The 14,335-nt window shown below is 48.0% G+C and overlaps 1 pseudogene; it reads right to left on the bottom strand.

The window, feature by feature from the left end:
* Window positions 1-361: 361 nt before the first annotated feature.
* LOC136659531 (5S ribosomal RNA) lies at window positions 362-478 on the bottom strand (annotated as a pseudogene).
* Window positions 479-14,335: the final 13,857 nt, after the last annotated feature.

The raw sequence follows: 14,335 nt of genomic DNA, 5'->3' as shown, positions 1-14,335 counted from the left end.
ATGTCAGAGGAGAGCAGAGTGGCTTGAAGCTGCTCCACGCTACTTGGGTATGGGGGCTAGCATCTGGCATAATAGCTGGATCCCAGCCCCACGTTCCGGTCCCTGCCTGCCCGCCCACCCACTCCTGGGGCTGCCTTCCACCCGCCCTTTCCCTGCCCCTGAACATCTCCGTTTTGCCTTCTCCCCGCTTCCTCCCCACCCTCCCCAGACCCTTGCATTGGCCGAGCTTACCTGGGGGAAGCTGCCATGGAGGCTGGATGCAGCCTCTGTGCACTGGCGTGGCTTCCTCCTGAGCTCCTCCTTGCTTTACAGCACTTTTGTGGTTGGTTGGCAACCTTCAGTCTCGAAAGACTATGGTATAAGCCTACAGCACCTGGTATTCCCAGGCGGTCTCCCATCCAAGTACTTACCAGGCCTGACCCTGCTTAGCTTTCGAGATCAGACGAGATCGGGCATGTGCAGGGTAACAAATGCACACAGCTCTAAGTAGCTCATTAGGTAAGCGCCTGACTCTGTTCTTGAGATACTCCAACTGACCCTAATTATCAGGGATAGCCCCTATTTTCTGATCACTTATGTGTGCCTTATTAAAATATTGTTCATAAAGAGTCATAGAATTGGAGGGGGCCTATAGAGTCATCTAGCGCAGCCCCCTGCTTGCAGCAGAGAAATCCTTCCTTGAGTATTTCCAAAAAGTTTCTGTTGAGCCCCTACTTGAAGACCTCCAGTAAGGGACAACCCACCACCTCCCTTGGGGTTTCATTGCCCAACTGCTCTTACCATTAAGACATTTCTTCTGATACTCAACCAGACTCTTCCCATCTTCAGTTTACACCCATTAGATCTAGTTCTACTGTGTGGGGCAGCACTGAACAATTCCTTGCCCTCTTGCACGTGACAACCTGCCCTGTGTTATGAGGCACAGCACTGTCTGTCTCAGTTTTGCCCTCTGTGGGCGCTCGGACATGGCCTGTTTGCAACTTCACCAAGAGTTTGGACAAGTAACGAATAAGCACCAGGAGTGAGTTCCACCAGCAGATCACACAGACAAAGGCAAGCAACAGACGCTCCTTGTCAGTGGCATGCATAAAATTAAAATACTGACTTCTCCCTTCCTTATGGATAATCTCTACTGTTGAGACAGGAAGCTGGTGTAATAGGAACCCGAGCCCCTTGCTATCCAAGGGAGGAGGCACATTACCCATAATCCCCCCGGCTCATCTCATCCTAGCAAGGAAGCAGGTGCTTGTCCTCATTGCCTGTTTTTCTTTCTCAAATCTTTTCTTCTGTTTTCCCCCAAATACCAGAATTGATTTACAACAGATCTTCATCTTTCTTGCTTCCCTGTGGCTTTTGTGGGAAAGCTACAAAATCCCCTTCTTCTGAGCAGACAAGTGAAGAGGTGTGCCTGTGCGCGCGCATGTTTTCCAGCAAGTTTAGCAAAACTGTTTAAATTCAAAACATCAAGAATAGCCTTGAGGTGCAAACAGTGTCAAGCGTTTTCACTAGAAGTAGTTTGGCTTCTCCAGTATCCATGGGAGTGGACAGCAGAAGGCAGGGTGACTGAGTCACATCTAGAACCTGCCTTTAAAGCCAGCATGGGCATTTTACACCTGCACATGCTAGTAGGCAAGACCTTCTAATGCTCTGGCCCTCCTTCACAATTGCTCTGATTCACAAGCACCAAGCTCACGATGCTCTGACCCTTCCTTCACCAATGAGTGTGAGAGCCAGCTCCTAGAAGTGAGGAATCTCCAAGCAGAGAATGCCTCCTGCCCCGGGCAGTGCATCTGCCACCCCAGGGGTGTTAGCTCAGTGGGGTCCAAGAGGGGTCAAGGCTGTCAGGCAAAAGGGGCGGCACCCCCCTTACAGGTCCAGAGTGATAGGCCTCAGATAGGTTATGGAGAAAGGGGGCTGCTTCACCTGTGCCCTTCTCCCTGCTCATGGCTTCTTGCAGGCTCACAGGCCAGCCAGCTTCCTTGCTACCCAGCTTCCTCACCACCACTGACCTTCATCCCTGGCCTGCTCCTGCCTTATAAAGGGTTTGCCAGCCCCCTCTGGACCTGCCCCTTCCTCCCTCCTGGTATGATAAGGTCTGTCACAGAATCCTGCCCCCCTTCTCCCCCTTGGTTCTTCAGTGCCTCTAGTACTCTGCCCACATCGCCTCTGTCTTCCAAAGCCTTGACCCCAGCTGTGGCTGTTTTCCATGTTCAGTCTCTCCAGGCTATGGGCCCTGTTGCCAGGGCTCTAAAGTCACATGGGAGGTACCACCAGCCAGGCAGGGACTTACAGCCCCCTGAGATGCCTCTGCCCAGATGAGTACCCAGCCAGAACCTGGACAGACATAAGAGACTATCCCTGCTGGATCTAGCCCAGCATCAGGGGAGGTGAAATTCTCCTGGTGCCTAAGGCAGCATGCCAAGTCCTGGGGACCATGTCACTGCCTTCCCCCTGCCCTTTAAGGGAGCAGAGTCCAGGGCCCTCAGGCTGGGGCATCATGACACCCCAGTTTGAGAACCACTGTGGTAGAGGAAGGGGTAGCTAACCTGGTCAGGAATGCCAGCTTCGATAACTTCAGAATAGCATGGATAGCTTCAGGATGGCTGTGGATATCTGAGAACAGGCAGCAGATGGCATAGCATGAGTAACACTCTTGTTCTCGCAGATAAGTGAATTTTCGTAACAGAGTGCGTGAGTAGCAAGAATTGACTGTCTGTATATAGGGCAGGGCAGGCCTGGCTGGTGGGCTCATGCTGCCTAAGTGAACCACACCAAATGCTGCAATTTCCCCGCCCCCTCTGCCCCCCCAAAACTTGGGAACCCAGAATGCTCTGCTTTTCTGGATCACTTTAAACAGAGCCTGTGCCCAAGGCAGCAGAAGCTGGAGGTAAGGGGAAAAGGTTGGAGGCTCCACCTGTCCATCTCCTGGCCTGCTTGGCTGCTTCCTTAAGCAGCTGGGGTGGGGGAAGATTGGGAGGTGGCTGTGGCAGAGTTTTTCCCCCTGTCCCTTCTTCCCAAGAGAAAGAAAGTGGTTGCTACTGTCCAGAGTGCAGAGGTGAGCCAGAGGGTGGCAGAAAGAAGTGGGTTTCGGGGTACTGCCCCTTGTCATTTTGCCACCCAATGGAATTTACCACTCAATGTGAAGCCTTCAGGTCATGGCATTGGTGAGCCAGTCCTGGTGTAGGGCCCTGCTTGATTAGATGAAAGGTCCATCTAATCCAGCATCTTGTTTCCAACAGTGGCCTCTGGAAAGCCCATCAGCAGAGCATGAAGGCACCAGCCCTCTTCTTTTGTTTGTCCACCTGCACCTGGTATTCAAAGGTATATAGCCTCTGAATATGGTTTTATTTCACTATCAGGTTAATTGCCATTGATAGTCCTCTGGAAAGGAGGAAGGAAGTGATGGGGTGAGAGAGCAGAGGTGTGACTTTGATGTTCAAGGAGGGAGGTCAAAGAGAAGAAGAAAGGGTGAAGTCGTTTAAGGGCACTAGAGGGCTTTAGCTAGTGGAGAGATGCGCTTTTGCCTGCATGTAGCTACAGCTGGATTATGTTCTCTTGGTTCTTTGTTTTCTCTCCTTAACAAAAAGAACATCTCTCCTTTTTCTGCCAGGCATGCTGGACATCAGGCACTTGATAAGAAATGTAAATATTCACGTGTAATTTCTGCCAGCTGAGCCCTCTAGAACATCTGTTTCATGAGGAAAATGATAGAAAAGGAGGCCATTCATTAAGCGCAAAGCAAACAGTTAACAGGGCTTGCTCCTGGCCTTTGCCTCTTCATCCATTTATAATTGTCTGAATTAGGTTCCAAAATATGGAATCTTTAGGGAAAATGCAACATTTGCTTGGAAAGAGAGAAGGAGCAAAGGTCACCTCTATTTTGATTAATGAGAATGTTCTCAAATTGCCAGTAATGAGTATTAGAGGCCATTGTTGGATGCTGTGGGTACAGGATCAGTATGAATGAGAGGAAAGAAACCCCCAGGATATTTGTGGTTGAGAGCTCATCAGAGGAGCCTCTGCTTGTCGAAACTGCAAAAGGATAAACGGAAATGCCTTTGGCCTCTTGGAGTCTTCCCAGAGTCTTCTGGCAGAGTTTTATGGGAGATCCATTCTTTGAAACAGTTAATTCTTTGGGAGAAGGGGGGAATGTCATGGTTTGGTTATTTTTTTTTCTTTTCCTTTCTGAAGCCGAAGCCTGAGCCTCAGAAAAAACTCAGAGTTATTATTAGTATTTATTGTTTATGGAGGGTCAGAAATGTGCACGACATTTTGTGCGGCACTGTGGGGGAAGACCTCTGTAGTTATAGACTGAGCCAGTCTGACTAGAGAAATTAGCTTCCTGTACACAGACCAAAAGGTTGGGGGGGGGGATGTTATGATTTTGGTGAGCCCACAAGGGACCCTGTGAGGTTGACCCTCCCCATTAACAGTTCTGTCTGTGATTGCTGCTTGGTGCCATTGTTGTGATAACTTTTTCCCTTCATTTGTTGCAACCATTTTATTGTCTATATTTACACACCAGTCTTCCTTCAGGAAGCTCAGGGCAGCGTGCAGGGCTCCTCCCCCTTCTTTTATCCTCTCAACAGCCTTGTGAGGTAGGTTAGTCTGAGAGATAGTGGCTGCCTCTACGTCATCTAGGAAGCTTTGTAACTACGTGGGGATTTGAATCCAAATCCTACTGTGCACCACAAAGTGGCTCTGCAATGTAGAGCAGGAGCGTCCAAACTTTTTGGCAGGAGGGCCACATCATCTTTCTGACACTGTGTTGGGGGCTGGGGAAAAACGCAATTTACATTTCAAATTTGAATAAATTTACATAAATTTACATAAATGAATATATTAGTGATGGAACTTATATGAACGAATGATGGCCTTGCAAATAGCTCAAGGCCTATAAAAGGCCTTGCACAAAGCAAAACAGACCTTTCCTTCGCTGCTGCTGCTGCATCACAGATGTGAAACAGCAAGCAATGGAGGGAGCCCTTGTCCCACAGCTCATGCAAGAGGTTGAACAGTAGCCCTCACGCTGAGAGCAGTTGCATTGGGCCAGCATGGGCTCCAGCAAGTCTCCAGAACTGCACATGAGGAGCAAAGTAAGAGTTTGGCTGTTGTTGGCTTTTCTGGGGGGGGGGGGAATGCTGAGGTAGCAGGGCCCAGATGACATTCAGGTGGCATTCCAGGTCACTCCACCCCATCAGGACTAGTAATCACACATAGTACACAGGGTAGGTGTGGGTAGAGAGCTCTGACTGGAGCTGTCTTCAGGGTAGAGAGCTCATCCTGGGGCTGTGTTTCCTGGGTGAAGTGGCTGGAGTAAAAACTGGAAGATAGGTCCGTAAAAGCACTTTGACTTTACAGCCAAAAGAGAGAGGTCCGACTCCTTGCCCTCAAGAAGCTGGCAAACTACACTTCAACAGTGGGAGGAATTGCAGGCAAAGGGTAGCGGAGATGAATGTGATCAAATGTACTTCATATGGTTAGGCTTGATTGAGTCAAGAGGTGCAAATGGCTGGGGGGGGTCAGTCAGTTTTTTATTAGGGAAATTCCCGAAGGTTCATTCACTGCTGGGGGGGCAGGGCGGCTTTGAATGATTGGAAGAGAGAATCTGGTGGTGGTGGTGGTGGTGGTGGTGGTGGTGGTGGTGGTGTGTGTGTGTGTGTGTGTGTGTGTGTGTGTGTGTGTGTGTGTGTGTGTGCGTGCGCGCACGTGTAAAAACTGTTTATGGTGTGAAATAGAGGTAGATTGAAAGAGATGTTGAGAATGTTAGCTGGAGACTGGAATTTTCTGGGGGGATGTAGGGCCGATCTCTGGGAATCTTACATGATCAGTTGCTGATCTGTAGGATTTGGTGTGCTGCTTGCCTCCACCTGGTGCTCAGACTGTATATTTGTCAAACCAACCAACCAACCTACCACATATAACCTTTTGGATCCCAGTGCCTTTTGTATCAAAAGAATCATATCTCTGTCCTCAGGTCCTCCTAACTTAGGAACGTTCCTTCCACCCCTTTGGGTTGGGGTGCTGGTGCGGGTATAAGTGAATTTGCAGAAAGAAAGAAAGAAAGAACGAAAGAACGAAAGAACGAACGAACGAACGAACGTTCTTTCGATCAATCGCCAATTTGGGTAGCAAATATTCTCCATGTCAGCTGTGTGTGTCTGAATGTTGCTGATACTCTGTACACTGATAGTGTTCAACACTATCTGGCCCCTATTGATTGTTCAGCAGCAGTGAATATATGTCAGGCTCTGGCTTGTAACTGTCCTCATCTGCTGGTATCTGTATATAGCTGTCAACATTTTACATAAGAATGAAACATTCCTCTAGCATCTTGTGGGCAACCAGATGCCCCAATGGGAAACCCACAAATAGGGCATGGAGGTCACAGCCCTCTCCTACTCTTGCTCCCCCCACAACTAGCATCCAGTGGTAGACTGCCTCTGAAAATGGAGGCTCTATTTGGTTTAACAGCCATCAGCTATCATAATAGCTATCAACTGTGTTTGTTTATTGTGAAGAATCATACATGCCCTATCTTGACTGAATGATCTCAAGGCAGCTTACAACACTGGTGATGTCAGGAATGGATTCTAGCTCAGTGATAGAGCCTTTCAGGTAGATTTCTGGTTCAGTCCTTGGCATCTCTAGGTCAGGCTTCAATCCTGTTGGGGCTTTGCACTACTGGAACTAGCGTTGGATGCACATTGGATGCAGCACATGGCACACTAAATCGGCACAGCTGCATTGAAAACAAAGTTGGGCAATAGGAATGGGCAGTTAGTCTAAGCAACAGAAAGATCCCAGCCTGAAACCTTGGCCAGCCATTGTCATGCAAGCTAGATGCTAGGGAACTACATGGAGCAAGCAGTGGGTTTAGTGTAAGACCGCTTCCTACATTCCCTGATCACACCCCACTTGCACCCGAGTGTACTTCAGTCCCAATAGCAGAGGTTGCTTCCCTTTGCTTTAGCAGGCCTTGGACAACTGGCAATTGGAGCAGAGTCCCTTCTTGGGGGGGGGGGGGGCCGGGGAGAGCAGTCTCTGCACAGCTGCTTCTGCTTCTCAGTCTAAGGAGCCAGGCTGGTTTTCTGCTTGCTGTGATGCTCTTCCTGGGAGGCAGGAACCAAAGCGCCACTCTGTAGAGATCTGATTGCAAGTTTACAATTCAGCCTGTTTTGTGATTTTATATGTTTGGGGTTTTTAAAACCATTTCAACCAGCAAAGCACACTCAAACCAAGTGTCCTTGATTGACAGGAGTGCAAAAAAAAAAAAAGTTTTTATTTCAAACTCACACATTTCTTTGATGTGTTTATCTTCTTCATTCTGTGGTATTTGACTATTGCAGTGATCCAGAACTGAAAGGATAAAGACATCTGGTTCAGACGCCGTTTTGTACTCTTGCACCGAGCCAGCCAAGCTACTATAAATTACAGAGACATATTTAAAGAAAGATGCAGCTTTTCCATTGCAAGGTTTTATAGACTTACTCCTACCTCCTCTGGCAGCCAAGTGTTTTTCTCTCTACTCTACCTTACAGTGCTAAATCTCAGGTTGCTCTGTTAAACTTTGTAATTTATCTATTTGTTGCCAAATTGGGGGCAGCCCCCCCCCCAAAAAAAAATTCTTTGTTTTTTGTTTTGTTTTTAAGTATGTGGGATATTTGGGCCCTTAATCTGTGGACCGGAGAGAAAGGGGGTCTACATCTGAAATCAGTACCAAACTATTTCCAGATAAGAGAGCCACATTCTGGACAGTGATGAGTGGATTCCCCCTGTTCTGTTCCTTTATTGTTCCTTTGGCTTGCTCTGCCCTACATTCAGTGGCGTAGCTGGAGGGGGCTGTGCACCCAGCCTGGCAGGGAGCCTCAGTGTGGTGGGCAAGCGGCCCCTCCTTTCGGAGCCATTCCCAGCCGGGAGGGGGGAATTGGATCCAATGCTAGGATCCCATTGTGTACCACCCCCCCTCCAGCTACACCACCACCTACATTCTGCTCCTCCCACATGCCGGCTTATCTAGGGGAAAATAACTGAAACTCATTCAGAAATTGCATTTTCTGCTGCATTCTGGGTGCATTTTGCTGCTTCTTTTGGTTCCACCTCTTCATCTGCACCTTCTTTTCGCATCTGTGTTGCTGATGTACACGTACACACTGATGAAATGCTACCCGAAAGTAGTCATGATGTGATAATTTTCTGATGGTATCAAACTTGATCTTGCATTATTGCTGTTGTTGTTATTGGTACTATTATAAACATTTAGGTCCTGCTTTTCAACCGAGATGTTCACAAAGCAGTTTACAAAGCCAAAAGCTCTGTGTTCTCTTTAGTGATGTGCACATGTGCTCCTGAACCAGGGCTTTTTTTCTAATGGAACATTGGGGGACGGAGTTCTGGCACCTTTTTGCAGGGGCCCCTCCCCTTTGGAGGCATTCCAGGAGGGGGGGAGCAAAATAGAGGCATTCGCTGAGTGGGTGCTGGGGGGTGCAGGGTGGGCGGGCGCCTGGCCCCTGCCTGACCGCACAACGACCCCCTCCTGCCCCCATCTCCAAGCTCTCACCTGAGCCCAGCCCGCCTCCCCTCCCCCCGCGCTCTGCTTCCCAGCGCAGCTTCCAAGATGGTGGAGGGCACGGGGGACAAAGGCCGACACCGAGGAGGAGGACGGACAGCCAGCCAGCCAGCCAGCCAGCCAGCCAGGGAGACGGGCTGCGGCACCCACGGAACGCCCAGGTACTGGCTTGGCGGAGGAGGAGGGGAAGGAAACTGGCTGGTGCAGCTCCGTGCCAATCTGCAGCAGGAGCCTAGGCATGTCTACTCAGAAGTATGTCTCATTGTGCTCAATGGGGCTTGCTCCTGGGAAAGGGTGCATAGCCTTGCAGCCTGAGAGCCCAAACTTGTCTACTCAGAAGTAAGTTCCACTGTGTTCAATGGGGCTTACTCCCGGGAAAGTGTCATAGCCTTGCAGCCTGAGTAGACAGGCAGAGGAAGGGCTCTGTGGCTGCAGTCCTCTCCACACTTTCCTGGGAGGAAGCCCCACTGCCTCTAGTGGGGCTGACTTCTGAGTAGACAGGCAGAGGAGGGGCTCTGAGGCTGCAGTCCTCTCCACAGTAAGCCCCATTCACTAAAGTGGACTTCTGAATAGACATGCATAGGATTGGGCTCTTAGGCACTTTCCTGGGAGTAAGCTCCATTGACTAGAACAAGACTTATTTCAGAGTAGACATACCTAGGATTGGGCTCTTAATCCTGGCAGAGATATATATCTGCACCCATTTTCACATGCTAAGGGCAGGTGAAAAGGGATTCTACGTGTGTACAACGTGCTGTCCAGCCTTGCCAGAGATCCTCCTCATCCTTCCCCCACAAGCATGCCCTCCGCCAGCTAGCGTTTGCAGCTCCTCTCCAGCAATGCACAGCAGCTGCTCAGGGCAGCAGAGAACATACAATTGCATGCCAAGCGCCTTCCCAAAGACACAGAGTATTCTGATACCTGAATTAAACCATATTTAATCGCTTGTTTGCAAACGTAGCTGTTTCTATGTGCACCCAAGGACCCCTCTCGTGTAAGAATTCCTTTTTTGTTCTTACTCCCACAGTTGCTTAGAGTAATTTTACTACATGGAGCTCATGTAAGCCATTTTTTGGAATCCATTCACTGCTTCCTCTCCTCAAAGTAGTGCCATACTACATACTACATGCTACATGCACCTGTACAGTATTTTTCCCCATGTGTAGACAAAGTAGCTAAGGGGAAGGGGATGTGGAGATTGACAGCCCAATCCTATGCATGTCTACTCAGAAGTAAGTTCATCTTTAGGGGGGAAGCACATTAAAAATATTTTACTTCTCCAATAAAAAATGGTTTATAAATAAATAAGTAAGTAAATAAATAAATAAATAAATAAATAAAAGATTAACAAGTTGTGAGTTCCTGCACCTTTTTATTTACAAAAAAAGCACTGTCCTGAACTATGGGGAATTTCCAACTGTCATCTCCCCATCAGAAACAATACCAGGTAAGTCAAAACTTGGGAAAAATTTTGATTAAAAAAAATTCAGAATTATCCTTAATTTTGTGTAGGAAGGAGCATTTTTCTTTCATTTGTCCTTTAGTGCTGTCTTAATAGTTTTGTTTTGCCTTGAATGGAAATTTAATTAGGAAAACTTCTAAAGTTAGTTGCAGAGTTGTTCTTCCATCTTATTTGCATTTTTACCCTCTCCACAGTACTGAAGTGCTCATGAATGGTGAGCTTAAAACACTGCAAAAGAGCAATCTTGATGCTATCATATCGCATCAAGATTTGTTTTGTGCAATATTTTATCAATAAATATACATCAACAGCTGACAGAACACAACAAAAACCAATCTTGATGTGATTGACTGTAGCGTCCCAGAGTACATTTATTCCTGCACATTGGTCAAACAGCACACAGATAGAGTCTTCATTCAAGTATATCATAGTCACATCAAGATTGCTTTTTTGCTATTTTATCAATGTACATGTGCATCAATAAAACACCCCACAAAAAGACCCTAATGCAATCTTACATATGAGGCCCAGCAGAGGTGTATACCGCAAAGAAAGAAGGGTTCCACTAAATCCAGGAGGGTGCCCGCATGGCTAACCAGCCAAGTTAGAGAGGCTGTGAAGGGCAAGGAAGCTTCCTTCCGTAAATGGAAGTCTTGCCCTAATGAGGAGAATAAAAAGGAACATAAACAGTGGCAAAAGAAATGTAAGAAGGTGATACGGGAGGCCAAGCGAGACTATGAGGAACGCATGGCCAGCAACATTAAGGGGAATAATAAAATATGTTAGAAGCAGGAAACCCGCCAGAGAAGCGGTTGGCCCTCTGGATGGTGAGGGAGGGGAAGGGGAGATAAAAGGAGACTTAGAGATGGCAGAGAAATTAAATGAGTTCTTTGCATCTGTCTTCACGGCAGAAGACCTTGGGCAGATACCACTGCCCGAACGGCCCCTCCTGACCGAGGAGTTAAGTCAGATAGAGGTTAAAAGAGAAGATGTTTCAGACCTCATTGATAAATTAAAGATCAATAAGTCACCAGGCCCTGATGGCATCCACCCAAGAGTTATTAAGGAATTGAAGAATGAAGTTGCTGATCTCTTGACTAAGATATGCAACTTGTCCCTCAAATCGGCCACGGTGCCAGAAGATTGGAGGATAGCAAATGTCACGCCTATTTTTAAAAAGGGAAAGAGGGGGGAACCCGGGAAACTATAGGCGGTCAGCCTAACATCCATACCGGGTAAGATGGTGGAATGCCTAATCAAAGATAGGATCTCAAAACACATAGACGAACAGGCCTTGCTGAGGGAGAGACAGCATGGCTTCTGTAAGGGTAAGTCTTGCCTCACGAACCTTATAGAATTCTTTGAAAAGGTCAACAGGCATGTGGATGCGGGAGAACCCGTGGACATTATATATCTGGACTTTCAGAAGGCGTTTGACATGATCCCTCACCAAAGGCTACTGAAAAAACCCCACAGTCAGGGAATTAGAGGACAGGTCCTCTCATGGATTGAGAACTGGTTGGAGGCCAGGAAGCAGAGAGTGGGTGTCAATGGGCAATTTTCACAATGGAGAGAGGTGAAAAGCGGTGTGCCCCAAGGATCTGTCCTGGAACTGGTGCTTTTCAACCTCTTCATAAATGACCTGGAAACAGGGTTGAGCAGTGAAGTGGCTAAGTTTGCAGACGACACCAAGTTTTTCCGAGTGGTGAAGACCAGAAGTGATTGTGAGGAGCTCCAGAAGGATCTCTCCAGACTGGCAGAATGGGCAGCAAAATGGCAGATGCGCTTCAATGTCTGTAAGTGTAAAGTCATGCACATTGGGGCAAAAAAATCAAAACTTCACATATAGGCTGATGGGTTCTGAGCTGTCTGTGACAGATCAGGAGAGAGATCTTGGGGTGGTGGTGGACAGGTCGATGAAAGTGTCGACCCAATGTGTGGCGGCAGTGAAGAAGGCCAATTCTATGCTTGGGATCATTAGGAAGGGTATTGAGAAAACAGCTAGTATTATAATGCCGTTGTACAAATCTATGGTAAGGCCACACCTGGAGTATTGTGTCCAGTTCTGGTCGCCGCATCTCAAAAAAGACATAGTGGAAATGGAAAAGGTGCAAAAGAGAGCGACTAAGATGATTACGGGGCTGGGGCACCTTCCTTATGAGGAAAGGCTACGGCGTTTGGGCCTCTTCAGCCTAGAAAAGAGACGCCTGAGGGGGGACATGATTGAGACATACAAAATTATGCAGGGGATGGACAGAGTGGATAGGGAGATGCTCTTTACACTCTCACATAATACCAGAACCAGGGGACATCCACTAAAATTGAGTGTTGGGCGGGTTAGGACAGACAAAAGAAAATATTTCTTTACTCAGCGTGTGGTCGGTCTGTGGAACTCCTTGCCACAGGATGTGGTGCTGGCGTCTAGCCTAGATGCCTTTAAAAGGGGATTGGACAAGTTTATGGAGGAAAAATCCATTACGGGATACAAGCCATGATGTGTATGCGCAACCTTCTGATTTTAGAAATGGGTTATGTCAGAATGCCAGATGCAAGGGAGGGCACCAGGATGAGGTTTCTTGTTATCTGGTGTGCTCCCTGGGGCATTTGGTGGGCCGCTGTGAGATACAGGAAGCTGGACTAGATGGGCCTATGGCCTGATCTAGTGGGGCTGTTCTTATGTTCTTATGTTCTTATGATCACATGGAAACTGTGTTTTTTTCCAGTATTTTCTCAATGTACACATGTACAGCAGTGATGTTATGTGAGAGAGAGAAAGACTGGAATGAACTGTGGCAACTGCAGCATAACAGTACACACTGTACAAAATTCAGAAATAAAAACGGTGACCCCATAGAAGACACACAAGGCATCTTTTGGAAACAAGACCATGTGATTCAAAACTGCAGAATTTGCAAAGCAATTCAGCTGTGAATTTTAGAAGTATCCCTAATTAAGGCAGCTGTGACCTGAAAAAGTCAGGTTTGCTGTGTGATTGTGCTCCTGGAGTCTGTTTTGCTCCAGTAAAAACTGTTGGCGGCTACAACCAGGAGTGCTTTTCCACATCTTTGACTGGTGCACCAGTTGTGTCCCGTCCTGAAAAAGACAGATCTGGCTACAATGATCAATGTCTTACAGCCTAATCCTAAGCTACCCGCCATGTGGGGCTGCCATGGCGCTGAAAATGACTGCTGCAGTATCCTAAGTGCACCAGGTAGCTGCCATCTGCTCCTCCGGAGAAGGGGACATTTGTTGAAAGTAGCCCTGAAATGGGGCTACTTGATTCTGTGTCAGGCCACAAGACCCGACACGGAGCTAAGGATCTGGTGGAGCTCAGCTCCACTCCCTGCGCCCTGCTCCCTCCCCTGGCATGCCTCCTCCCTGCCTCCCCCCATGCCCCCACCTGCCTCTCCACTGCCCGGTGGTTTGGGCAACCACCAAGGGTGGAGCACCGGCTTTCCACCAGCACTAGCCCAGCTGGTGCTGGGCTAGCTCTGGAGCTGGGCTGGTGCTGAGGGCTCACAGATGTACTATACTAGGATTGGGCTCTTAGTCATGTCTTTCTTAGGCTACTGCAGGGGTGTCCAAAGTTTTTGGCAGGAGGGCCACATCAGCTTTATGACACTGTGTTGGGGGCCGGGGGGGGGAAGAATTAATTTACATTTATAATTTGAATAAATTTACCTAAGTTTACATAAATGAATATATTAAAGATGAGCTTATATGAATGAATGAAGGTCTTGCAATAGCTCAAGGCCTATAAAAGGCCTTGCACAAAGCAAGGCTGGCCTTTCCTTTGCTGCCACTACTACGAGTACATCACAGATGTGAAACAGCAAGAAGTGGAGGGAGTCCTCATCCCACAGCTCATGCAAGAGGTCAAACAGTCGGCCTCACGATGCGAGCAGTTGCATCGGGCCAGTGCGGGCTCCAACAAATCTCTGGAGGGCCAGAGGCTCACTGGAGACTGGGGGCTTCCCAAGGGCCACATTGAGAGGCCTTGAGGGCCGCATGTGGCCCCAGGGCCGGGGTTTGGGCACCCCTGGGCTACTGTAACAGATTCTGCTTGGATCTGCCTTTGAAGACAGTCCAGAAGCTTCAACTGGTGCAGATTTTGGTTGCCTAATTGCTTGTGGGTGTTGTTCATTGGAAGCTCTGCTTGGTGTTCCATTTGGACCCCCATTTTGAAGCAGGTTGTAAAAAATTGTTTTGTTTGGCCTCTTCCTGCAGTTGCTTTGTTTATTGCATTGCTCTGTTTCAGTTGCTGCTTCTCTTTGATGCCATCGAGTTGTGTTTTTGTGCTGTCA

The sequence above is a fragment of the Tiliqua scincoides genome, chromosome 8 (assembly GCF_035046505.1).
Source record: "Tiliqua scincoides isolate rTilSci1 chromosome 8, rTilSci1.hap2, whole genome shotgun sequence".
NCBI classification, from domain to species: Eukaryota; Metazoa; Chordata; class Lepidosauria; order Squamata; family Scincidae; genus Tiliqua; species Tiliqua scincoides.
Note: the sequence above shows the minus strand (reverse complement) of the source record. Positions and strands in the feature narration are given on the sequence as shown.